The sequence below is a fragment of the Colias philodice genome, chromosome 18, assembly GCF_061535455.1.
Source record: "Colias philodice isolate Cphi_HAF_F1 chromosome 18, ilColPhil1 Martin Lab GWU primary, whole genome shotgun sequence".
Classification (NCBI taxonomy): Eukaryota; Metazoa; Arthropoda; class Insecta; order Lepidoptera; family Pieridae; genus Colias; species Colias philodice.
In genome coordinates, this window is record NC_143103.1 from 5,219,976 (window position 1) to 5,245,627 (window position 25,652).

General features: G+C 34.2%; 2 long non-coding RNA genes across 4 annotated transcripts in view; both read right to left on the reverse strand.

The window, feature by feature from the left end:
* Positions 1–25,652, reverse strand: part of LOC149480429 (uncharacterized) — a 53,649-nt gene that overhangs the window by 8,186 nt on the left and 19,811 nt on the right. The gene's annotated exons all lie outside the window — the stretch shown is intronic.
* Positions 2,248–10,580, reverse strand: LOC149480430 (uncharacterized). 3 transcript variants are annotated; one of them, XR_016317075.1, is made up of 2 exons: positions 9,823–10,580; positions 2,248–6,225 (listed from the first exon to the last, which is right to left on the reverse strand). It is a non-coding gene; the product is annotated as an uncharacterized LOC149480430 (long non-coding RNA). The 3 variants fall into 3 exon arrangements; XR_016317074.1 differs by having other exon boundaries at positions 2,248–6,230; XR_016317073.1 differs by having other exon boundaries at positions 2,248–6,230; positions 9,774–10,580.

Sequence of the window (25,652 nt, forward strand, 5' to 3'; positions counted from 1 at the left end):
CCTGAGGTATGCTTTTGAGTGACGAATGCCTCATGGCCAAATAATTGTGGTAAGCAAGAGTTACTTTATAATAAAATAATAATAAGCTGTATTGTGGTTGTATCGTATACGTATAACGTAATATTTAAAGGTTTTAATCATTGTTTTAATCAAGTAATATTCATACTATAAAATGAAAAGCCACACTGACCTATAAATTTCGTAAAGAACACAGAAAATTATTACTTATATTATTGTCTATGACGTTATTATCTTTGAAAGTACATTATAGAATAGATGTTATTGTTTCTAATTACTACAAGTACTCTGTAGTAGGTCAATACTTTTAGATACTGGGTGACGTCATTATCAAACAGACAACTAATAAGCAATAAATAATATTTAAAACTAAAAACAAGCGAAGTTCTAATAAATAAAACAACAATGAGTCAAATATTTTATTAGCAAAAATAAAACAAAGCACAGAAATAGCGAGCCTTAATAATATCTGCAGAATAACATAGATAGTATTAAATTGGTGAAAGTTAATTTTGTATCTGTAAATGATAAAAACCCCTTCTTATTATGATGATTTCTGTAAGTTGACATGTAAGTTCCCAGGAATAATAAAAAAATGACTCGCCAATAATAAAGGCATGGGTACCTACTGATAGTACTAATCCTAGATTTATAAATTTAAAAAAATGTTTTTTGATTTGAAAGATATTAGAAAAAATATTTATAACGATGATGGGTATTACGACCCATGATGCTTAGTTCATCGTTCTAAAAGGTTGAGAGAAGCGCGTTTCTTAATTGCTATAGGAAACGAATGAATTAATTATTTTAATTATGTTGAACTCAGGTAACCTCCAGGCTCCACAAAACTGCAATCTCGTCTGCTTAAGATAAATCTCAATCTGCTCAAATGGAAGAAACACTATTTTCAATATATTATAAGGAAAAAATAAGTTCAACTATATCCCATATATAGTTGAACTTATTTTTTCCTTCAAATAAATTTACTCTAAAACTAAGTTATTACATATTATCAGAGAATTATAAGTGTACCATGAATTATAAAACAATAGGGCAGATGTATGATCTTTTCTCGAGACTCTACTATTCAAAATAAAATGTCCAGACTACTTATTTATCACCAACAAAACTTAAACAATGTGAAAATTATTCAAATTATTATTTACCTATAAATCTATCCTATTTAAGCAAAGTCGTGTCTCTAAGTAAAGGGCTATTCTGATATAAATTATTATTGTTAGAGTATTTGTGTGGTTTTATCTGAGCATAGTCACTTGTAGTGAAATGAGATTACTCCATAGGGCTTCGCCAGTACCGAGCATGTATACTTGACCCACTGTCCTGTAATATCCAATAATAAAATAGTGTAAAATATACTTTATATTTTTACACTTCTCTTGTTCGTTGGAATTTCATAAGTATTGTTAGGGGTTCAAAAAATATATTTATGTGACAAATATAAAGGCAGAATCGGGATTTGTTTAATGTAAAGGTTTTTTTCATTAATATGTCTTCTAAAAGTTACTATTAAATTACTGTAAAAAAGTGTGTAAAATACGTGCAATGATTTTTCAAGAAAATATTGGGTTTTCGCTCTTTGTGATAGCAGTGACGCCTTATAATGAATGTTATCAAAACGTAAACACAAATGTGTCTATAAATTATTATAAAACACATTTCGATAAGGTAATAGTTAAATAATTCTATTTTGATAGTTCTATTAATCAACAGCTGCATTGCGAAGATAGCGTAGTGATGTGATAAAATTATCGATAGTGCTATATTTAAAACAACGTCTAGAATCTCGATGTGGTTACTTTGCAACAATGTATGCGTCCAATTATTAAGTGTCAGTGGAGATTATCTATGTTCAAGTAGTTATCTGGAACACGTCTGCCAATACTGTCTGCAATAATATTTATGCAACGTTACTTTTGTTGTCAGCTGCAAATATGTATTAAGAACGTGTTACATATTTATCAATTGTATAATCATTATCAAATGATTTTTTTTTTTTAATATTTTGTTTCAGAAGACAGAAACTATTCGGAAATGAACTTTGATGAAATTTGTAGTAACTTCTACATTATGTCGAATGTGTCAATAGGTTTTAATTTGTATTAAAAATATCAAAACTTTGATGCTTTGAAATTTTAAAATCGGTTGGCAATGAAGCATACATTTGAAAAGTACAAAATAAAATGGTTTAAGAAATAAAACAAACGAAAATATAGAAAAGGCGCTGTAATAAGGCATTAAAATACAAAAAATAAACAAGGTATAACAGACATATCAAATAAAAATAAAACATACAAAAGCTTACATCAATACACAAATAAATTATTAACAAAAAATCTAAAATTGTAAAATTAAATATCAAAAAAGCAGAAAATATCACATCCGTAAATAAATAAAATATAATAATACAAATTATTAATAGTACTAAGGTTACATAATAGAAATAAAAATAAATGAACTGTAATCTAAAAAGCACTTATAGTTCGTATCAGTTCCAAGGAACTGTAGCCGATGTTCCGAATAGTTGGTCTGATGCGTCGCATCACGCGCCTGGGTGTCGTACCAGATAGTGCATTTACAGTGTCAACTTTGCCTTAACGCAAACTTGTCGCGTGCGTTGCAAACGCACTCCTGGCACGAACCCAGGGGCGTATTGAAAACGTCGATATCGATAGTTCACTAGTCGCGGCACTAAACTGTCTATGCATCACGGATCGTCTTGGCCGTTATCACTTACTGTCCTCTATATTAATGGGTCACTATTATTTTATAAGCTAAAGCATAATTAGTGTTAGTGCGTCGATAAGTCAGATAGATGTTAGGAATGATCGTCACGAAACAGAAGATCCCTATTTAATTGGATTGCGCTGATTTCATTCGATTAATATTGTAGTCGCGTATCGATTGTCAGATTATTTAATTGATTACTCGTTATTAAGTATTCATAGTGAATAGGCTTGTTAACACATTACAATGGAGGTGTAATGTCGCAACGTATTATGACTATGAAAATAATGTTAATCACGTATCCAAACTCCATTTCAAGCACGCGTTGTAATCATTTTTTAAATTATTTCATCTACTACTGATTTGAAAGTTTGTAATTTAAAGAATATAAAGAGTGTGGAGAAAACGTGACATTAAAATAAAAGAAAATATCATAATTATAAATACAAATATTTCGCGCATTACTTTTTATTACGCAGAATTAATTAGAAATACAATTTTATTAATATTTTACGGTTTAATTTCCACGAGCATGCTTTGAAAGTAACTCTTCTGTTTATAGTTTTACTTAAATTCCATTACCTCTTCAATTGAATAGGCTCTGCATAGTCACTATATGAGTGAACTGTGAATAAAATATTAAAAAATTGAACGTGACAATGCCACCATTACAACATTATGACGATGCAAAATATAAAACCTAGCAACCATTGCACCCATTCGCCGGCAAATTATTATTAAATTAAAATTAATCATATCAATCGAAATGCATTATCTGTTTTGTTGCATGTGAAACACTCCTAACATTCATCAGTTATAAGGCCCTAGCTACAGAACACAATTAAACATAATTTTCTTGTGACGTACTACTAATGGAAATCATGCTAAAATGACACGTGTAAATAATAAATAAATACTATTTATCAATATCGAAGTATAGAGCAAATATGATAAGTATAGTCAAACAGTTAACAGAGGCGATAGCACGATGCATTTCTGCATTGAATGCACAGCTGTTCGTCGATTTTAACTTTCAATTCAATTGTTTAACGAAAATAGTCCGTATGCACTCAGAGAATATTGCTTTAACATTTTACATTGAACGCTATAATGACTGGAATGTAGACTCTATTTAATAATTGCAATTTAAAATGTGTCTAGCTGAACCTATACTTTAAACACAAAGCGTTCCATATCAATAGATTATAATTCCATTCGATCGAGGAGCATCAATTGCCTATAATTACTATGCAATGTTAAGTCGAGTTTCGCGTAGCTCGGGTTAAAAACAAAGGTGAACTAAGTAGGTCAAACTCGCGCTCGCGGCCTTGCGCCAGCCGAGCTCCGACTGACATAGCCCTCCATCTAATGGATAGAATAATAGATTTTATTACTTTCACGTAGATATTTGAACTGCAAATGGCTTTGCTGCACTAATGTTTTGTTTTAGAGGCAGTTATTACGCCAACAAAACAAACATTTTCATTTGAATCGTAAAATATATGAATTTCCAATAGATGTCCCTAAACAGTCTTCGTCGTATGGCGAATCATATAATTTTACGGTATTTTTTAATTTTATACATGAGTTCCAAACAAAGCTTTAAATCGATAAAATGAAATTGGTTTCATCAAACAATCCACGGCAAAACTTTTAACACGTACCTATTCCTTACAACGCTTGTGAAACTTGATCAAGTCAAAAACATGATTGCACACAGCAATACAATGCATTAAAGTAGACGGACTCTGTGTCATTATCTCAATGAATAAAGGACTAATGCTGCAGTAATAGGCACTAGGTAGATCTAGCGTGGCCCGCCTACACTATGTTGCGATGCATACTAAAGAATGACGCAATGATGCATACGTCCTGTTGCGCATTCGTTACGAGTAATTATTATTATTTATATCATGTGCAGAACTTCATCTTTGACATTAATGTGATGGAGAATCCTAGCAATGTTGCGCAATGTAATTTAACTACTGGTGTCGCGGTCTCTTGGAATTGGTTTAAAATAGTAAGCGCATTAAAATAAATGAAGTCCCATAATGTTTATGTAAATGTCAATCAATTAGACTTCCATTGAATCGGCTCAAACATATTCGGTCGAGCCCAATAAGAAAGTGGGACAAATAATTGTTAGCTCTCGGCTAGATAAGCTGCATTGTGCAACGAGCATAGAACACGACGCACATGATAAATTATGTCGCTTGATTGCCATTGTACACACTATTAAAACGTCCTTGAATACATGGATAGAGGCTTAGTATGGTGTGAGTTTAGAACGCGTGGGACCTTTCAACAATGTTTAAAGACTATAGTCATTTTACATGACGCTTGTAAACCGATCGACTGACAGCTACACTTTTAGACGTTTATTTTTATAGCAACCTACCGTGTACAATACGATAGTAGAACGGTTCGAATAAATTAGTGATTGCAGTCAAATAATATTATCGAAAGTCGGATGTGAGTATCGATTGCGCACGAGTCATGATTTAGCGAGTGGCTCGAGGAAACCACCACGGTCTGAAGCACACTTTCCCTCTTGTTTCAACAGCACATCCTTAATAAAAACGGAATAATTAACTCGTTTCGAATATTAATAACGCAAATGAATTGTAATCACCTCTAAGTGGACAGACGTTTGTTAGGAAACTCTTGAAATATTAATGAGGCCGGTACTGAAAAGTTTAGTTAAATTGTTAATATAGTTGTGAGTTTAAATGAATCTTTCAGTGCAGTCATAAAAAAGGGATGATTTATAGATGATAAACTTAGCATTAGTGAAGATATGTGAATAGTGGAAGACGTGTAGACAGTACACGTGACGGACAGTGATTTTTGCACGTGTCGTTAAGCACAGTGATAGGGGTTGCGACTAAGTCGCGGCACGGTCTCGCGGCGAGGTCGTCTAATTATCTAGTTTAAAATAATCCCACTGTAGGCGTAGGACTTGCGCAACACAGTTCAAACGTTCTAGAAGCGACACTAACACGACACTGGGGCACTTCACTGGAGTCCGCGCGTGCAGAGGCGGCGCGCGCGGCTGCCTCACTGCGACTCGTTCCACTTTTCCTTCCGGCGTGCGAGCCGCGAGTTGGCACCGGCACGCCTTGCATAACCGCGGTTTCGCAAAGCGGTCGGTGCAGCGAGCGAGCCGGCTTGAAATACGCTATTCAGACGGGCCGTTGTCGCAACCCAGCCGCGACGGCTGAGCGGGCCATTCGACGATCTCGCCGAGAGCCCACCTGTCACCGCGCAGTTTCTCTGCCTCATTTCACGCATCTCACTTTCCCCGTATCTCGCTTTCATCCTTCACATTCACGTAATCTCATTTGTAGTGAACGGTTACGCTTTGCTGTCTTTAGCTGGATTCAGAATTCGGCGAGAGGCAACAAACGTTAATAGATAACGTTCGACACACGAGATGCATCAGTAACTGGGTCACCGTACACTCTGCTCTATACTTAAATCGGTATTTAATCATACAAATTTCAATGTAAAATAAAATAGATTAACTATATTTTATAGTAGGTTAAATACTGTGCGTAAGGTATGGTATATATATTATGTTTGTTACAATAATGTCGCCCGCGGGCCTCAAGCGCCACAAATAGATGCTCCATTTCGACGGCCAACCCACGACGATACGCAAAACATTGCAAAAACAATTCCATTCTATATCCAGAAAATAACCTCAAAAGACGAGAGTAAACAAAACAGTATAAAATGAATTAATGCCCAGCTGTCAAATAAAACTGTTTACATTGCATGCAAAGTTGCATCGGGCGCGATAAAGATCTTGTTTTTATTTATAATTTTTTCAGTTTGGAACTAGATGTTAGAGCCCGATGACCTCGCTGCTGTCACCGCTCGTTGGCCGGTGAACCAATAAAATATTACAGTGCTAGGCGGGTTTACACGGCGGTGTGAGCCCAAGGTCGCCTGACTCACGCGCCTCTCAGCTTCGGAGCAGATCACTTGGTTTGCGCGTCTGCACTGCACTTTACCTCCACAGTCTTATGCATTGCTTTAACAAAACATACCGGACGTTATTGCATTTACTTCTAATATTAGACTGAATAACACAGTTCTTATGAATTTTAACATCGTATTAACGATTGTAATCTTTACTCTACCTACTGATTCTGGAAAATCTAAAGATCTTATGTATCTTTAAAATATGTTCCACATGTCTCATCATTTAGTTGAACATCAACGTTTTGCGTGATTAGCATTTTTCGATGTGTATTTCAAAATAATCCAAAGTAAAATTTTTTGATTTTTATTACTCTACTATTGTACAGATTACAGAATACATTTCATATTCTAGTAACTAGTTACTGCCGGCCGTAATCAATTATGTACTATGGTATCAAATAACTAGGGTTAGAAACAATAAAGTATGTCAGCTCAACATGTGTTAATAATAGATGTAAATAATTGATATTGTTTTGTAAAGTTTAATTTTTTCAACACAAGAAGGACCATTTCATAGTTAATATTGTTGATCCATTCAAGACAGAAGCGTAGCGTGCCTTGGCGGGGCCCCGTATAAAAATTTGTTTGGGGGCCCTTAGGAAGGGTAAAGATTTCTCACAAAAGAAAAAAAAGCTGTAGCTACGCCCCCCATTCAAGATGAAATAAAACTAAAGAATTTAAAACGAATCAAGCATAAATCGAACTCTATATTACTGATGAACACGATGAATGTGTTTAAAACAATAACCCATATTATGTTTAAAATTAAGAAGTCTATGTTATAATTAGTTCAGTAAATGTAAACAGTAACAAAGAGCCATAAATCGATGATAATATTGTATAGAGCGGATATTCAATACTCATCGGTGAATAGAGAAAAATATAGAACGAGATAGATAGCCTAGCATCAACCAATAGTGAGGAATGTTCGTTATTGAATGCCTATTGATGAAGTCGATTGGCAATATGGGTGATTTCCTGCGCTTGCGTTCCAGATGAGGGGCGGGGGGAGCTGGCAGATCGCCCAAGGACGCAGCTAGGTAACCTAGGACATGCGGTCAGGGTCAGGTCGGAGCCTGGTAACAGAATCTAGGGAATACGTTTTTATTGTGCATTGCGGTATGTATTACTTGATTGCGGTAGTGGCCTTTTGCTCTGGCCTACAAACCAATCTATATAAAACTTCTTATTCTATATTTGACCGAGTAGGCATCTGTGATTGATTTAAACAATACTGGGTTGTAATATTGTATAAATCATATACAATTATGAGAATGTATAAATCAAATACACGAAGAAAATGAGAATGAGTGATATTCTGGCATTTATTACAGTGGCAATGTCGTAAATTCTCTTGGAACATTCTATCGCTAATATGCCTTAGGTTATTCAAGAAACCTTATACAAAATAACAACATGAAATCGTGTTTGACTTCTATGGGAAAAGAAAGGAACGGCCTCAATGCCGTGCAAAGGTACTTGTGAAGGCTTGTCACCATTCATTGCATTCCACAGGTGGGTTGCCAAAGACGTTAGTCGCTCGAGTCGCGACGGTGTATACTGTACACATCAACAGACCAATTACAGAGGGAAGTTTCGACGAATTAATTGCATCGCAAACTTTCCACGGATTTGTGGAATTACAAAAAATGGTAGCGTCGCGTGTACCGTCGAGGTGTATCACGAATTACAATTGTCGGGGCGATCACCGTAGTTACGACATTTAGAAAGTCGAACCACGGTCAATGGTCCCGCAGCGAAAGTTTTGTACGTGTGTGCTTTATATGCGTTTCGCAATCGAGATGTACACGTACGCCCGAATACGAGTTCTGGCTGAGATGAAAGTGATAATGTCGATCGTCCATCAGTGACGTCAGCACGCAAGTAAATGTCACTTCATGCGGCCAAATTTAACGTTAAGTGCCCAAGATTGCAATGAATTTAAAATTAATTTTGAATGACGCCTCGAATATTGAAGAAATACAATTCAATACAAAGCTTATGAAATAATTGCTAATCAATGCTGAGATAGGTGAGAAGATATTATTTTTTCAATTAGTATAAATTGTTGTTGTGGAATGTATTGGAGGATGTATAAGAGTATCACGAAATTTAGATCATCACACATAATAAGTACAATAGAGAAGTAATACTCCTTAAAACGAAATGTACATGCATGATTACAAAGTGCTCCAATAAAATACTTCAGTAGAAGTTTAAGGGCTTCATATCGAAGGTCATCTAAATCTGCAAGGAAGTTGCATGAATTCAATTGCATCGACCATTATCAGGACTTTAGTTTGTGATTATATAAGCAGTTAAAATTTGGTCCATGTTCCACGTGGATGCAATTGCAGACAATTACTAATGGATGTACAACTGAGGTTTTTCCTCATTGCTTAATTCACATCCATTTAAGATGACTGTATTGTACAGGGACTTTACTTTCTGTGATCATTATATAACGATTAGAAGTCATCATAATTCATAATGCACATCAAGCGGTTTCATTCAACTGAAACGGTGCTGTGATCAAAATGGCGACTTCAACAATTGCCTAGGGACCAGAATTTGCAATCTAGATGTAACAAATCGATTAACAATTACAAGGCTACACATCGAGAGATGGAGGTCCTCTGTACCTGCGCATAACAGTCATACATAATCTCCCCCTTCCCCCCAACGCCCACCCACGCCCCACGACCTTCAGAGCTGCATCCCTGGCCAATTGCCAGCTGCAACTCATCTCTTCACAACATTCTAAATTATATCAGCAAACTATTTCAACGCATCCCCCCTTGCGTAACGCGACAATTGCACATTACAGCGCATTCACTATACAAAGATTAGAACGAAAACCAGATGTATAATTGACGCTCATTAGATAATACATATTATCACATGACGTGTGGCCAGGGGTAGATGGGCCGATCGGTACATTTACGTTCAGATTTCATGAATTCGAAATCCCAAACGGCCGATTATTCACACAAGCATCTATTGACATTATCATCATACAATACCTTACGCACAGTAAAATATCAAATTTGACACATCAAGTTTAGCAGTAACTTAGTGTAAAGTAACATGGACTGGTTCTTTGCAACGTCGTAGGCGCGGAATGTGAACGGTGAAAGTAGTCGCGTCCGCTACTGAGAAAAAGAGTTTTCCACGCGGTTTCACCTCGCGCAACAGGTGCGCGTAAATCTTAGGAGCACTGTTGATTTAATTGATATGAAAAAATATATATTTTTATAATTGAAGGATTAAAAACACGATATAAAAAGCAGAGTGTACGGGGGCGGTAACTTGCATCGAGTGTGAAAAGCGCGCGCGCTATACGAGGCGCGGCGAACGACTGCGACGATGGAGGTGCACCGAAATAACTGCTCGATGCAGCCCGGCCGCTCGATGCAACCCCTCCCCCCTTCCAGGTCACGGCTGCAGGTCGCTATAGCGATGAGGAGAGTTCCGATTGAAGCCTCTATCGATCCAGCTGTTGCTTCGACGTTCCTGATGCCCTTGAACTTATCCCCCTGCTGAGTCCGCAGGCGCGGTTTATACCAAGGATGGATTGCTGTATGTGCAATATCGGATTTTTTGATGAATTTGTATTTTTTAAATATTTTAAAATATAATATTTAAATACTCATAATTTGTATTATATAGGACCGGATAAACTTAACACAATGGCAAACTAAACAATTTCATTTACGTGTAGTCTTTTGTCCGTAGAGGAAAATCCCGGGTTTTTCCGTATTATACCTATAGATTAAGGTAATAACGAAAAGTATCTTACAAATTTAAAAAGAAAATCAATTTATACGTAATTTGTACTAAGAACGCTTAATTTAATAAAAAACATTGCATTTTAAACATTACCAAGCGAAAATATTGCATACGCATTAAGGTCCAGTCGAACTAATGGTGCTTTTAAAAACAGATAATTGAATATGTCGTAACCGGCTTTGTCGCAGTGCCTACTGTATGCTGAAAGCTTTCCCGGTTATATAAATTGCTTTAATTTTCAGTGGCCTTTTATAAGCTGACGGCTAAAAGCATTAAGTATCGCATTGGCGTGTTTGTGGCATTTTGTCGTATAAGAAAATAACTAGTGTTGGACACAAAACTAACAAGATTAGTAACAGAGTGAATTAATTTTGTTGATTTACAATTTAGCTCATATAATAAATGAATCGTTCTGGCCATTTTTGTGTACAAACTATCTACTTCGTTATACATAGGTTAAAGGACAAAACTGAGCTTTATATTATGGAGGTGAACATACACTTATTCTATATTTATGGACTCATGTATTATCAAAGCCTGTTTATAATTTATCGATGATTCGTGTCGTGTCTTTCCCGTCAGAAATTAGACCTCTTCGACACTGTATTTATGTTGTTCATAGATAATAAAATGATCATTGTCTATGATTTTTTGATTCAAACGGATATCACGATATCGTCACCTCGACCTGACCTTGCTGCAATTTATGCAACCAAGGGCTGTGCCAGCGACAGTTGGCATACAAGTGTTGGCTTTGCTCTGTGAGCCCCCAGCCAAAGTTATTTAGACTCGAAGGCGCCAAGACACAATACAATATGATATATTGTATGTCTTTGTGTTCAATTTTTAATTCAATGGCATTTTTTGGGATTAGGTGGTTGTCAAACAAATCTTGACTTCTAAGTTCTACCTGATGTAAGCCATACAAGCGCTACGGTGTAACGTACGGCGTACAGGTAGGTATATATCTCCGCATGTCAACCGATCATAAGTAGGCTCAAAAAACTGCAAAGGTCTATTCGCTAAGGGTCTACCTGCGCAGTTTCCTGAAAGATGGACCTATTGTACCGTAGCGTATGGGCCAGCCATGAGAGTAAACCGCATAACATCCTAGATAGTCATTTGCCTTGGATTAGAATCGTAACTTTCGTAACATTTAACACGGTAGCCACTTGACACCTACCATAATATGTCATATAACCATATTAATACTGTACTATGAACATTGATAAATTTAATTGTAAAAGTAAAATATGAAACTGTTATTTTATGACTTTAGTAGTTACTATTTGCCTAACAAGATTTTCATAGATCATACTACCTAGCTACTAATTTTCGTGATGATTATGAGTTCATGGTGCAATGTCCATTGTCGCAAACTCCCTAGATTACCTAACCTAACCTATAACATCTACAACTTATATTCAGTTTAATTTCTTTTCATTTAAAAACTATTTGAAACGAATTATAAAATCACATTTTTCGGTTTCAAGACAAATGGGAAACCAATTACAAAGGAAACAAACGACCTAACATTTTGTAAAAAATCTATTTTTATAATTCCAAGAAAAGAGAACAGGTTTTCTGGTATAAAAAAATAAAATTAATTAATCTTACTACTAAAAACCGCTCATAACATCCGTTCGTAATTCGTATACATTGTGTTTTTATTTATATTATTAAGTCAAAATATCAAATAATCGTAAATAGTCGTATTTATACACGTGCTATAAAGTGGTATTACATCAAATATGTAAATTAGTTACAAGAACCACCAAGGCTTACTAATACAGTCATGTCTACGTGACCGTACATTGTTCTAAGCTTTAGTACTAGCTTCAACAATATAATATAATACATAGAATAATAGCTAACGATTTATAATGTAAGAAATATAGCTTGAGTAGTATTGTTTCTACTAAACTTGGTATGAGAATATATTTAATAAGTTTCAACTTTCAAGATTTATGAATAGGTACTCGGTGAATTTCACAGCAGCCTCAGAGTGTTGCTAAGTTCAAAATATGGTCTGAGATATATGAAATTGTAATTCACATTTGCCAAACTTTCGTAAGCCTTATCGTTATAGTTGTACATAGAATTAATATATAATAGATGATAATAGACAAAGCTTTTGCCTATTTTATATTTTATTTTTGGAGAATAATTAATAATACTTACTTATCATAAAGAAACAATACCTACATAATATATTTGTACATGTTTTTAAAGTTAATTTTAACAAATAGTTTTCATTTTATTGAAGTTTTCGACCCTTTTATAAACATTTAAGACTAATTTTAAACTGATTGAATTACAGAGAGTGAGACGTTATTATATGAAAAAAAAATTACTTTATTTTAATAACGTAACTGGGTTATTGGGACAATTTGTCAACGTATTTTCTTATTTATTCCGCTGTAATTTCCAACATATTTTCCTTTTATTCATACTTTTAGATATTATTGTAAGTACACTGTCGAACAATATGAATGAATTTAGTAAGCTGCATACATGTAATAGCATACCTAGTATAAACTTCATCTGATTCGTGAAGCTTGAAATGTTGTTAAAACTTCAATTATTTACCGTTTTATTAACATTTAAAGGTCTTTAAAGTTCATGGTGAAATTCGTAGTGTCATATCTAAAATATATAAAATGTATTTTAAGTGTATATTGTGTAATCTTTATTATTTTATAAATGTGAAAGTGTCCTTGTTAGTTTATCCCACCATTTAACGTGAGCATTTAGCGATTTTTATTAATACCACAGTTGAGAAAAGTGAGATGTCCGGAAAGCTTCCGGAAAGTATCATAGCTTATGGTCATTCTATTTTAAGATAGCCAACTAGTCATAAAGAATAAATTAATTAAAATTAGTATTTAAAGCAATATTTATATTTTATATCTTGTAACATATGAAAGTTTCTAATCCGATTTTGATAATTCACATATACTTACCTTAATCCATTATTGTAAAGTTATTTTTAATCATTATAACCAAACGATATTTAATCCATCAGTCCTCGGAATCACAGACACAATAGAAAATCTATTGTGTCGCGCCCCGATCGGGGCTTACGGTGGTCAATGGGTTAATAATGTTAGGTTACACTCTGCAGGCATAAATAAGCAGAACGTGTTTTATAATTTTCTAAGGCCGTTTACACACAAATACATAAGTACAATTGCTAGTTTTCCCCGTCTGTCCGCAGCTTAAGGATGTTGAACGGATATACCTGCGGATATGTAGACTTCCTTGCGATTTCATCATCTCAAGAACAGGCGACTCTTACGTACCCACTCAATTTGATTTTATTATTATTCTTTATTTACATGTAGGTACTCCAAAGGCGACTGTGATTCAGTTTTAGGGTTTGATGAAGTATTCAAAGAGAAATTTTATCAATTTAAATATTTCTCCATACAATTATTTTAAATAACTAGGTAGGTACTTACCTTAATTTCATTTATTAAACAATATTATTAAATAATGCTTCTTTAAAGGGCTTTAACGATTTCTCTTCATGTTTTGTACAGCCTCTACGTCTTTTAAAAATCAGTATTTGGATATTATGCTAGTCAAAAACTGCCTTTCACTTTATTACATTTTACACCATAATTATTATGCTATCTGTTTATGTTGTTCGGCCTATTTCCCACACATTTATTATTTATACCTTAATTTGTTGATTTTACTATGTTTACTATGTAAGTAGTATCCACCTATAGAAGCCACAGATAGTAAATTTAAATTAAGTTACTTACAGTTACAACCTCTAGTGTTATTCTTAGGGCGCCTTAACTAGATATCTGGTCTTATTACGAGCAAAGTATAGAAATAGCAATGTAAGTAGTAAGTACAATTTATTTTATTTAATAGTTATATATCTCGTGTTTGATTAATCTCTCAGCTGTGAGCGTACAAACCGACGCGTTACGAAAACCTGTTTAGGGATGTAAATGAGGTATGTTATGTACTGAGAGGCGATCTTTTGCCTTGGAGATTTATATTTATATTAATATAGCAAAAAACAAAGTAGGTAGTCAATTTTATAACACACACATTAACTTGAAATCGACGCATCTTTTATAGAATCGGGAAAAACACTTTCTGTTTTTATTAGTCCATAAATGGTTCTGCCTAATAATTCCGATATTTATTATGACAAAATTACAATTTAACGTTCCGTGAATACTATATTAGTCAGGTAGTGCGCATCAAAGTAATGCTAGTAAGTAGTAGCAAATAGTCGGCAACAACAAAACACTTCACACGCGTTAACTTGGAGCGTGTAACAACGTAATATTTCTCATAACCACTTTCACTGGAAGCCAGTACCGTAAACGTAAGGCCTCTTACTAACGGGGTAAATTAGCAAAGCTAATACGTTCATTATTTTATCACTATCTATATCTATCTGCCTGCGATGTAGTTTGCCTTCGAATAGGTAAGAAAATTCGTAAATACAGATATACCCGCAAAAATCATATCAATTTACAGAGTTGGTCCATACCATAGAAATCTAAATAACAAGACACTAGAAGTCGTAAGCGTGCGTGACCTTGTCGCCACTCAGGTGATTTGCACAACACCAGTGCATTCGTCACTGTTCAGTTGCTCTGGAGACGTATGAGTGTATACATGGTGTGTTTCAGCAATTCCCATTGCGGAAATTCTTCCACAAGTTGTAATTATACTTATAAAGGAATAATATTTCATCGGAAAATATTTTTTTTTAGAAATAATGCCGTTTTTCCTTAAAATTATAGAATATTTACAAGTATTACGAGCGTCACCATAGTAATCGAAATAACAATGAATGACACAGTCGACCATTCTTATTATCACGTTTGTTCGTATTGGAGCAAAAAGTCTCATATACTTAGGGATGTTATTCTAAAATAAACCGTAAATTCGTGCGTTAGGATACATATTCAAAAGCTTAATTTAATAGATAAGTTAGTTTTCACTAAAATCAAGCTGTCCAATAAAAGGCATAGTTTACTTGTGTGTACTGTTTAGCTTTCGGTTTGAATGTGTTGATTTTGGCGACAGCGGTTTTCATACGAATTATGACATTTTAGCACTTCTATGTGTCTTGTTATTTAGATTTCTATGGTCCATACCTACCAAATGAATGGTACCTATATGCATAAAACTACAAGAAATTAAGAAATACGTTTGACGTCAATTTGCAGAAAATATGTGCGGATTTTTATTATGAATCCTGTAGGTACCTACATATATATTTTTATAATGCATTTGTGCATCTAAATGATTTAAATTACATATAATATGTGCATACATTTATAGGTTTTTCCTCTGCGAAGTTCCGATAAGAACGGTGCTATATCTAGTTGAATAATACAAACATTTTCATTCCTAAACATCCTTAGAGACTTTCATATTTATACAAGTTGTGATATGAATTTCTAAACATCTACCGCTGTTCGAAATGAGACGGACGGAAAAGCAATCGACTTATTTCAATACTACTCTAATAGATTATTCATGTACATGGAGATCTAATTCTCATACATACATGATACATCTGAAACCAACAACTATATGTTTATGTAGCTTTTCGCTGGTGAATAATGTTTACAATAATTTTTCAATTAATCTGAACACCTACTTTTGAAATAGCTGCTAGCCTGCTAAACCAATACATACATAGATGTTCGAGTAGGTACTTCTCATAGAACCTAGATAGCTTCCGTACATCCTCCAATTACGCGTAAATAAAAAATAGCGTCTAAATCAATATAATACAGAAATACGAATTTCTATATTAATAATTGATAAAAATTCAAATGATTACACAAAGGTTCGGGATAAAACAACAATAATTATCCCTCTGTGAAGTGTTAACTAAAATTTACCCACTTGATGTGATAATATAGATTATTTAGGGCACAAAACTATCGGTATCATGATTTAAATATAACGATAATTTTGTGAGTTCAGTGGTACATCATTGTGCAGAATATAAAAAGATAATTATAGGTAGTTGGAAATTGGAATATTTATAACAATTCTCGATAAAACAAAAATAAGAAGAAAATACAGCTTGACCTGTAAAATTAAAAATATGCTTGTTGGTTGAAATGTTTAGGCCAAACTTTTGGACAGTATTTTAGAAAGTCAGTAATTGTTTCACTTATATTATTTTTACCATTTAAACACAAATAAAGTGCGTAGTATTTAGATAGAATAGGTAAGTTTGTTTTGATAACGTTCAGTGGAAATAAACTGAACATACTTGATTATACAGTAGCATTGATAACTCAATACAAGTATGTCGATTGCTTCTCTCTAATGAAATAGTGGAGATTTTGTCATTTTTCCTGACGTGGAATGTGGAATAAATATTCTTTTATGTATGCCGACAACTTATTTACCATAACAGTCTCCTAATGACCAATGCCCTATATAGATCTTTACTACATTGCTTGCGTGAAGGAAAAAATCTGAGCAGTACAAATTTATACAAACGTCTAGAATACATAGAACGTACCTATATGTTTTGTTTCATTTAATTTCAAGTTGGTATTTCTACTTTAAAACAACCTTATTTCATTTATGTTCTTGTGTCAATTATAATTAGCATTACCTACGATACACAATAACTCAACAGAAGTTCTCCCATACATTCTGCATTCGCCACGACTTATCAGTATGACGTCTTTTCACTAACTTGACTAACACTCGGGTATATAAAAGAATATCCAGTAAACGGTAAATAATACTTTCTCCGAGGAACTTACGACAATTTCACGTGACGTCTTCGTGAGAACGTGTTATGTTTTTGTATTCTTTGTCGAGATGGTTAAAATAATGCAATCATTTGCGATTATTTTCATAAAGGAAAGTTGCAGAGTAATTCTTGTATAAATTATGCTTTTTAGATTGTCTGATTTCGTGCAATAGTTATTTAATTAAACTTTTTAAAGAACGTTGGTTAGAAATTATCGTTATATTGCCGAGTGAAACCTTTTTTTAAAACCTCAATGATTGTAGATGTGTTGAACGTACAATAATTAAAAAAATTAATTATTAAACTTAAATATCACATAGGTATTAGATACTGAATAATTATTATACTAATAAACTAGGCCCACCGCCGCGCCACCACACAATAATAACCATCAAAAGTCACACGCTTCACTTTCTCCGGTTTAAAATCAGATCTATTTTAGGCACATATATATAAAAAAATAAAGTAATAAAATATATTATGAAAGATTATTCAAGAATCTGTTTATGTTAGTACATGGCTGAATATGAAAAATCGTACACTTAGGTATATAGGTAGTCGATAGCTAATCTATGGTCTCTATAATAGGAAAAATTAAATCTAAGTATGGATATAATAATTAATAGGTAGGTACTTAATTATTCAAATTGTAAATACTACCGTAACAATAACAAACATAAAGTCTAGTTTTCTATGTGGTCATCTTTCTATATTAATATCGTGTTGATATTAATATAGAAATAGAAAGATGTCATTACATACAAAATAATTATCTCTTAAATTGGTATATACCAAAAAACACAATTTAAAACTAGGTAATGAAGCTGATTCATCTGATTACTAATTGTTGCAACGAACAGGAGACTGGATAATTCTGGAATCTTCTAGAAGCGTCTCGAAGGTTCTTGCGTTCTTCAGTTTCCAGGAACAGGGAGCGGGGCGAACTACGGAACAACTGAGATACCACCAGCTGTGTTCACTCGCCACTAATCCCGAGAGAGCACAGCGTGGCACCCGGTCGTTCGATAGTCCTGGGACTAGGTTTCAATGATTTTCCAGAATCTTCTAGAACGGAGATTTCAGGCTTCATTACAAGTGGTAATTTCTTCGAGTTGATAGCTTCTTCTTCGTACTTTTTTTTGTCTGTAAATTCGCTTACGCTAACAAATATGACACGTAATTACATTCAGGTAGTAACAATGATGTTAATAAAACAATAATGGTATAATTAAATATCATGTCAACAATTAAAACAATCCGAACATTTCTGCACATTATTCATGTAGCAAAGTTATAATTCTTGCTTTTATTTTCAAATTAAATAATACAAAAAACGTATATTTATTTCTGTTAAGAAAGTTATTTTGTTTGTGTTTCACCACATTTCTTAACCAAATTTTATGCTACATCATACATGCTATATTAGGTACGTATTTATCTTCATACGTCTGATGTTTGTTTCTTAAATTAAAGAGAATGAACTAAAAAATATGGTGACAAGAAGAAAATTCTCTTTTTTTTTCAATTTATTTCACAAATACAACTCGACATGTAAACTATTTATTACACTAAAAAGATGCAAACGAAATAATCACCCCAACTCATAATAATTACTAATACACTAATAATTTTATAACATTTTCGTATACTAATAGATAATATTTTAAGCCCCTTCAGGCTTCATGTAACAATTTGAAAACTAGAGATGAAACTGGCACACTAGCGACATCTATTGTGTAAACTCAAGAAACGAATTGTAAGTTTACAGAGCCACCTGTGGCGTTACAACTAAACCAAGTTAAATTTAACTTTCTACTCACTGTGATTTCGTATACTGAATAAAGAGGTCTCTAGCCTCTCGATATAAGAGTTTTTCTATACAAATATTATAAAGAGGAAAGGTTTGATTTTTTGTTTGTTTGTTTGTTTGTATGAATTGAATAGGCTCCGAAACTACTTGGCAGATTTGAAAAATTCTTTCACTGTTGGAAAGCTACATCATTTCTGAGTGACATAGGCTAGGTTTTATCCCGGAAATCCCACGGGAACGGGAACTATGCGGGTTTTTTTTGAAAACGCGGGCGAAGCCGCAGGCGGAAAGCTAGTTACAGATAAAACGAATCATGGCCAAGATCATGGCCAATTTATTGGTTGACAGTTGAGAGTTGAGACGTATGGTGCGTAAAGCGAGAATATAAAACAAAACAGTTTTGACGTCAAAGTTTACCTAACACTTGCGTCATATAGGAACCTAATAAGAATTATCTTTTAACCATCACGCACAGTTTATTATTAATAACTGTACATAACAATTCTCAAAAAACACACGTGCATTCTTGTGTTTTTCTTCATGTTAAAAGGCAAAACAAATATGTTTAACTGCTTACTTTGGTCCTATCAGACAAGAGGATGGAAGTTGGAGAATCCGGAAGAATGCCGAATTAGAAAAACTCATGGCCGAGCCAAATATAGGGGAAATAAAAGCGCATCGCCTGCGTTGGCTTGGTCATGTAGAGCGAATGGGTGAAGAGCGAGGTCTGAAGAGAGCATACTTGGGCCGTCCCTCGGGCCGTCGGCCGGTGGGTCGACCCAAGTATCGCTGGCGCGATCAAGTGGAGAGGGACCTGAGTGCGCTTCAAGCCAGTGACAATTGGCAAGTGACCGCTCAGGACCGGGGAAGGTGGAGAGTTCTCGTCTCGGAGGCCAAGACCCACTTCGGGGTTTCAGCGCCACATGAGTAAGTAAGTACTTGTATGTAGGGCATGCACCCGGGTTTACCCGGTTCCGAAAAACCCGGGTAAACCCGGGTTTTTTGATGATCTTGAGAACCGGGTCTGAATAGTATGAAACCCGGTTCTCCCGGTTCCGACCAAAATATTAAAATATAAAGTATTATTTATATTTTGCTGCATTATTTTAACAAATTTATTTTATCTGGCAAAGTCAGACTCACGTGCATCGCGAATTTTCGTGCCACGCCTCAAACGTGGCTCCGATTGGTTGTCTAACCCTAAGCCTTATATCCACTTGAGCATGCTCAGGCGAATGAGCGGCTCATTTGGCCGAGCCGCTCAAGTGGAGACGCCTGAGCACGCGCGGCCCGAGCATGCTCAGGCGTCTCCACTAGAGCGGCTCGGCCAAATGAGCCGCTCATTCGCCTGAGCATGCTCAAGTGGATATAAGGCTTTAGATGCTATAAGTTTCCTACGGTTGTATGATGGCTACTAAAGCCATAAGGCCGCCATTTGTGCATGTCTCTCTTCTGTATATATGTATGTCTTTTTCCTGTTTGTAATGGTGTACAATAAAGCGTTTTCATTCATTCATTCATTGTATTACCAAAAAAAAATTAGGCTTCGAAAATGACAAAAATTAGGCTACAGAAATATTTTTATTAGATTTCTCGTGAATTTGAAAAGCTGTTAATTTTACTGATTCATATTTAATGATCCAGTCATGTTTTTGTTTTTGGTATCAAGCTGAAATTTATATCGAATACTCAAGTCTACGGTCCCTTTTATGTGAAAAAGTCGAACTCACAAGCTAACGCATCAAAAGATACAGCCGTAAATGCTGAAAATTTTCGAAAATTTCGACATTCGCATGGGACTCAAAACCTACAGCTGGGTACTTTTCATGTTTTTATGTGATATTATGATAACAAGAGCGCCGAGACAACCGTCATAACGCTAAGGAATAGAATAGGTACGCTATCGATACAAATTGACATAAGCGTATGATGTTTTGCCTAAGGATTCGGTCACACTACCAACGACGACGACGACCACGAACAAAATTTTCATCCAGTCGAAATTAAATAAATTGTGCAAAACACAATTAAAAAAATTTTTTCGAGATCAATTGATAAAAAAATAGGTTTTTCGTAGAAACGGTAGCTCCTAGAAAAAAATGTATTTAACCTTTTTTTATAGATAATTTTATGAATGTACAATTTTGGTTCCAGGTGATTGTATGATAAACTTACCGTCTCGGCGAAAATCGCAAAAAAAAACTATTTTTTTATTAATTGACCTCGAATTAATTTTTTTCCGAGTACCGTAATGACGGGAGATTTAAATATTTTATTTTGAATAAATTTTGGCAAGATTTGAATTTTGGTCGTGGTCGTCATCGTCGTTGGTAGTGTGACCGAACCATTACCAAAATATCATGAGCTTAATGCTTATGTCAATAATTAGCGTTAGCAATTTCTATTCCTCGGCGATACTGACGTTTGACTAAGGGCCAAGGTACTTTTATAAGACTGATAAATAAAGAGAAGTATTGAAATTTTGTTTCTTTATTAATTTAATAAAATAAGCCGCGTAAAATAAAGGCATATCAGGTACTTTTACAGTTACTTTTGTTTAATTTCGTATTTTTTCCGAAGTATTATAAAAGAACCGGGTAACCCGGTTCTACCCGGTTCTGAGCTCGATTTGGAACCGGGTTTCAAAAACTTGGAACCGGATCCGGTTCTGCATGCCCTGCTTGTATGTTACTGCTTACTACCAGTCATAAAAATGTTATTTTGATTTACTGTTAATTATTATTAATCCTTACAAAAAAGATAATTCCAACAACCTTTACATGTTTTTCCTTCCTTAATTTTTTATATCGTGTTCCTAGGTACCTACTTAAATTAATTTAAATGTCAAAGCCCGACATACTTGCACATTCCGTTGCACGTCAAATAATCACATTATTATTGTTTGAGCGAATCGGCAGATGTAAAAATACATTTCAAAGGGAGGTACGACGTAACAAGGGGTCGGTCTTCCCCACACGGCACACCACGCGCCAATCTTGACCTTGAGGCGCGCACACACGCTCAGCTGCACACACACACACACACATAGGTACACGTACACGTCGGCACGTGTAAATTGGATGCATATTATGTTATCTCACTTGATCTACGTCATGTCTGAGGTTCCACGTTTTTTATAACTAGTAATACCTACATAGCGTGGGCTTTGGGTTTATAAAATTATATTGTAACTAGCGGTCCGCCCCGGCTTCGCCCGTGGTACATATTTACGTTTTCTCTACATAAAAACCATCCTCGTACTTGAAGGAATTTAATAAAAAAAGAATTATCGAAATCGGTTCAGCCGTTCTCGAGTTATGCGCTTACCAACACATTTTGCGATTCATTTTTATATATAAGAGAAGATGTGTTATTAATATTGTACCTATATTATGAAGGTATACAATTATGTTATTGACTTAAAAAATATATAGTAATGAATTTTGATTTGATAACATACGAAAACGAAGTTTAAGGCCAAAAACAGGCCCATTATAAAATAAACAATATGAACTCTATTATGGTAAACATTAAAGATGAAATTAAAATGGACATAAAACAAGAATTTGAGCAGAATAAATAAAACATTACTCACACACATAATAAGAAATACAAATATTTATTACAAAAGGAATATCCTTGAACAACAATCATTTATTATAGGTACAATAACTCAAACTCAAACTCAAACATATTTTATTTATTCAATTAGACTTCTTCTAGAAGCACTTTTGAAACGTCATTAAGTACAATGGGTGTGAAGATGTTAAAGTAACTTGTGTCTTGTGTTAATTATTGATGCATAATAATAATAATATATTTAATATTTATATTACTGCGATTTATTCAAAAATGAATTACCTACCTACAATAGAATAAAAATCACACGCTTTCTTCCTGTACCTGTTTATTATAACTTGCGCGACACTCGTCTGCGACAGAAAATCCAATATTTTTATCTTATCAGTACACTATAATATAATGACATCATCGTTTATATACAATACACGTGTCAACACACCTACGATCAATGATAAAAATAAAAATAAATAGTTTAGTCTCATAAAAATCATGCTTACAAGTCTTACAACTTAGAAGAGGACCTTTTGGAAGTTTGACCGATAAAAGAAATGCGTAAAGCAATATTTACGTCATCTTATGAATATTTATTATCAATATCAACTTAATAAATTTGTACATAAATATGTATGGTATTACTTTTTAAATATGCGCCATTATATTTTTAACCGCAGTGGAAATTCCTAAATTTTTATACACATAGGTATATCATGTGTGTTTATAATATTAGTCGTATAAATTAAAACTAATGTAATAGGCTATTTGACAAGGTTTTGAAAACTGTCTCAAATTATTAAGATACGTTTATAGAGCACACAAAACACATGTTTCTTAATTTTTTGTAGCTATTCATTGAGAAAATGGAAAATAAAAACATGATATTCAAATATGCCCCCAAAACACAATTTTGAAGAACATGGCGTCTCGCGACCATGGTGACGTCACAGCGGCGTAAACATCAACTTGCTCCTAGTACTTATTGTTCGTTTTTGTTTTAATTATAGTATAATTAAGTTAATCTGTTTAAAAACCAGAAAATGAGTTCTTATAGGTGGTGTGTAGTTCCTGGATGCAGAAATACAACTATTAAAACCCCTGACAAACTATTTATATGTGCTCCAAAAGATATAAAAATGCGTAGAAAGTGTCAGTTAGCTCGCTGAAATCCAAGTGATATTAGATAATTATCTATCCCATCAAAAACATCCTGTAAAAAACCCAAGTCTCGCAGCTCAGTCTTTCTACCGTCAAAAGTTGTGAGATCCATGTAATACCAAGTCGGTTAATCTATTTAGTGTCTACTTGAAGGACCTTCTGTCTTAAGTTATTACATAAGTTATTATCATGCCAATATTAAAAATATTTAACGTTTTAAACAAATAGATCGACTTGGACATCGCTTGATTTGATTATTAGTATCACACTACACAGCACGACGGGCCAGCGACCAACAGGAACGAGAGTTTCAATCGCGTGAGGCGCGAGAGACTAAAGAATCTAATATAATATTGTAATATTCATTTTGTTTTCATGCGATGTCCAAGTCGATCTATTTGTTTAAAACTTTAAATATTTTTTAATATTGCCATGATAATAACTTATGTAATAACTTAAGACAGAAGGTCCTTCAAGTAGACACTAAATAGATTAACCGACTTGGTATTACATGGATCTCACAACTTTTGACGGTAGAAAGACTGAGCTGCGAGACTTGGGTTTTTTACAGGATGTTTTTGATGGGATCTCACTTCTTTTTGTAGAGCCTTTCTTTTTCATACCATCTACTTCTAACGAATTTTGTTAAAGGTCTTATGATATTTTCTTATTTTTATATGTAGTCTTCCTCCGACCGACACTATTAAGTAATTATATTTGAAGACTAAGGTATTTATGTAAGTTCCTTAAAATTAACCAAACAACATCCCAATCGTAAGCAAATAATATCAGTAAACTAATGAGCAAGCCTTTTAGTCGTAAATGTAATTTATCAATCGAAATTATAAATGAAAATCGCAAACTTATAGGTTAGGTTTCGAGGCACATCCGAACAGCATGAGGGCGCTCGCACGTATGCGTGCGGCTGCCGCTCGCTCGAAGGCATTCACATTTCATTGTTCTGTCATTTTGGCGTATATTTTGCTTGTCAGTCATAGAGTAAAATAATTTGGAAAATCCAAAAGTGCACGCCTCATAATTTTTTTTAATAAATATTTATTAATTATTATTTTTGTTTATTTAATAACAATTAAACCACATCGAATCAGACCCTGAAAAATGAAAGGGTTCTATTCCTGAGCATACTCAAGCGTAAGAGAAAAAAAAAGACTCGATTAGTAAAGTATTTCGGTCGCTATCGTGTTAACAAGAAAAAGGATCCGCACATACAGACACACGGACGTCCAAGACAGAACTTTTTTAAACTGTTTTTTAACTAGTTTAAATAACAAAAATGACATCAAAAATATCATGAACGTTAAAAATAGTGTTTTTTCTTAATATGTGTGTGTATGTATTATCTTACAAGTGCAATGTATGATACATAAAGACATTTTAAGTTTGAAAAATCAGATGTTTTGCGCGAAGTGACAGTAGTACCCACCTCAACGCTTCGCTTATGGACGTGCAATAGAGGCCAGTCTGTCTGTAAGGAGGCTAGTCGCGCCAACAATTTATATATAACAGATTTAAATTATAATATATTGTTTTATTAGATTTTCGTACTTCAAGACATGTCCAATCATGTGTTTTTCATTACGTCGACCATTTTACAAGTAATAATGTTGTTCAGTTTCATGGGCTAAACACACCCTTACCCACCCTATACCCCCTCCCTTGCCTCATATGGTAGGTACCTATCTACACCTATTAAATTTATATAACCACCACCAACCACCAACTGCATAAATAACATTGTAATCCCATATATTTATATGGGATTACAAAGTTATTGATGCAGTTGGT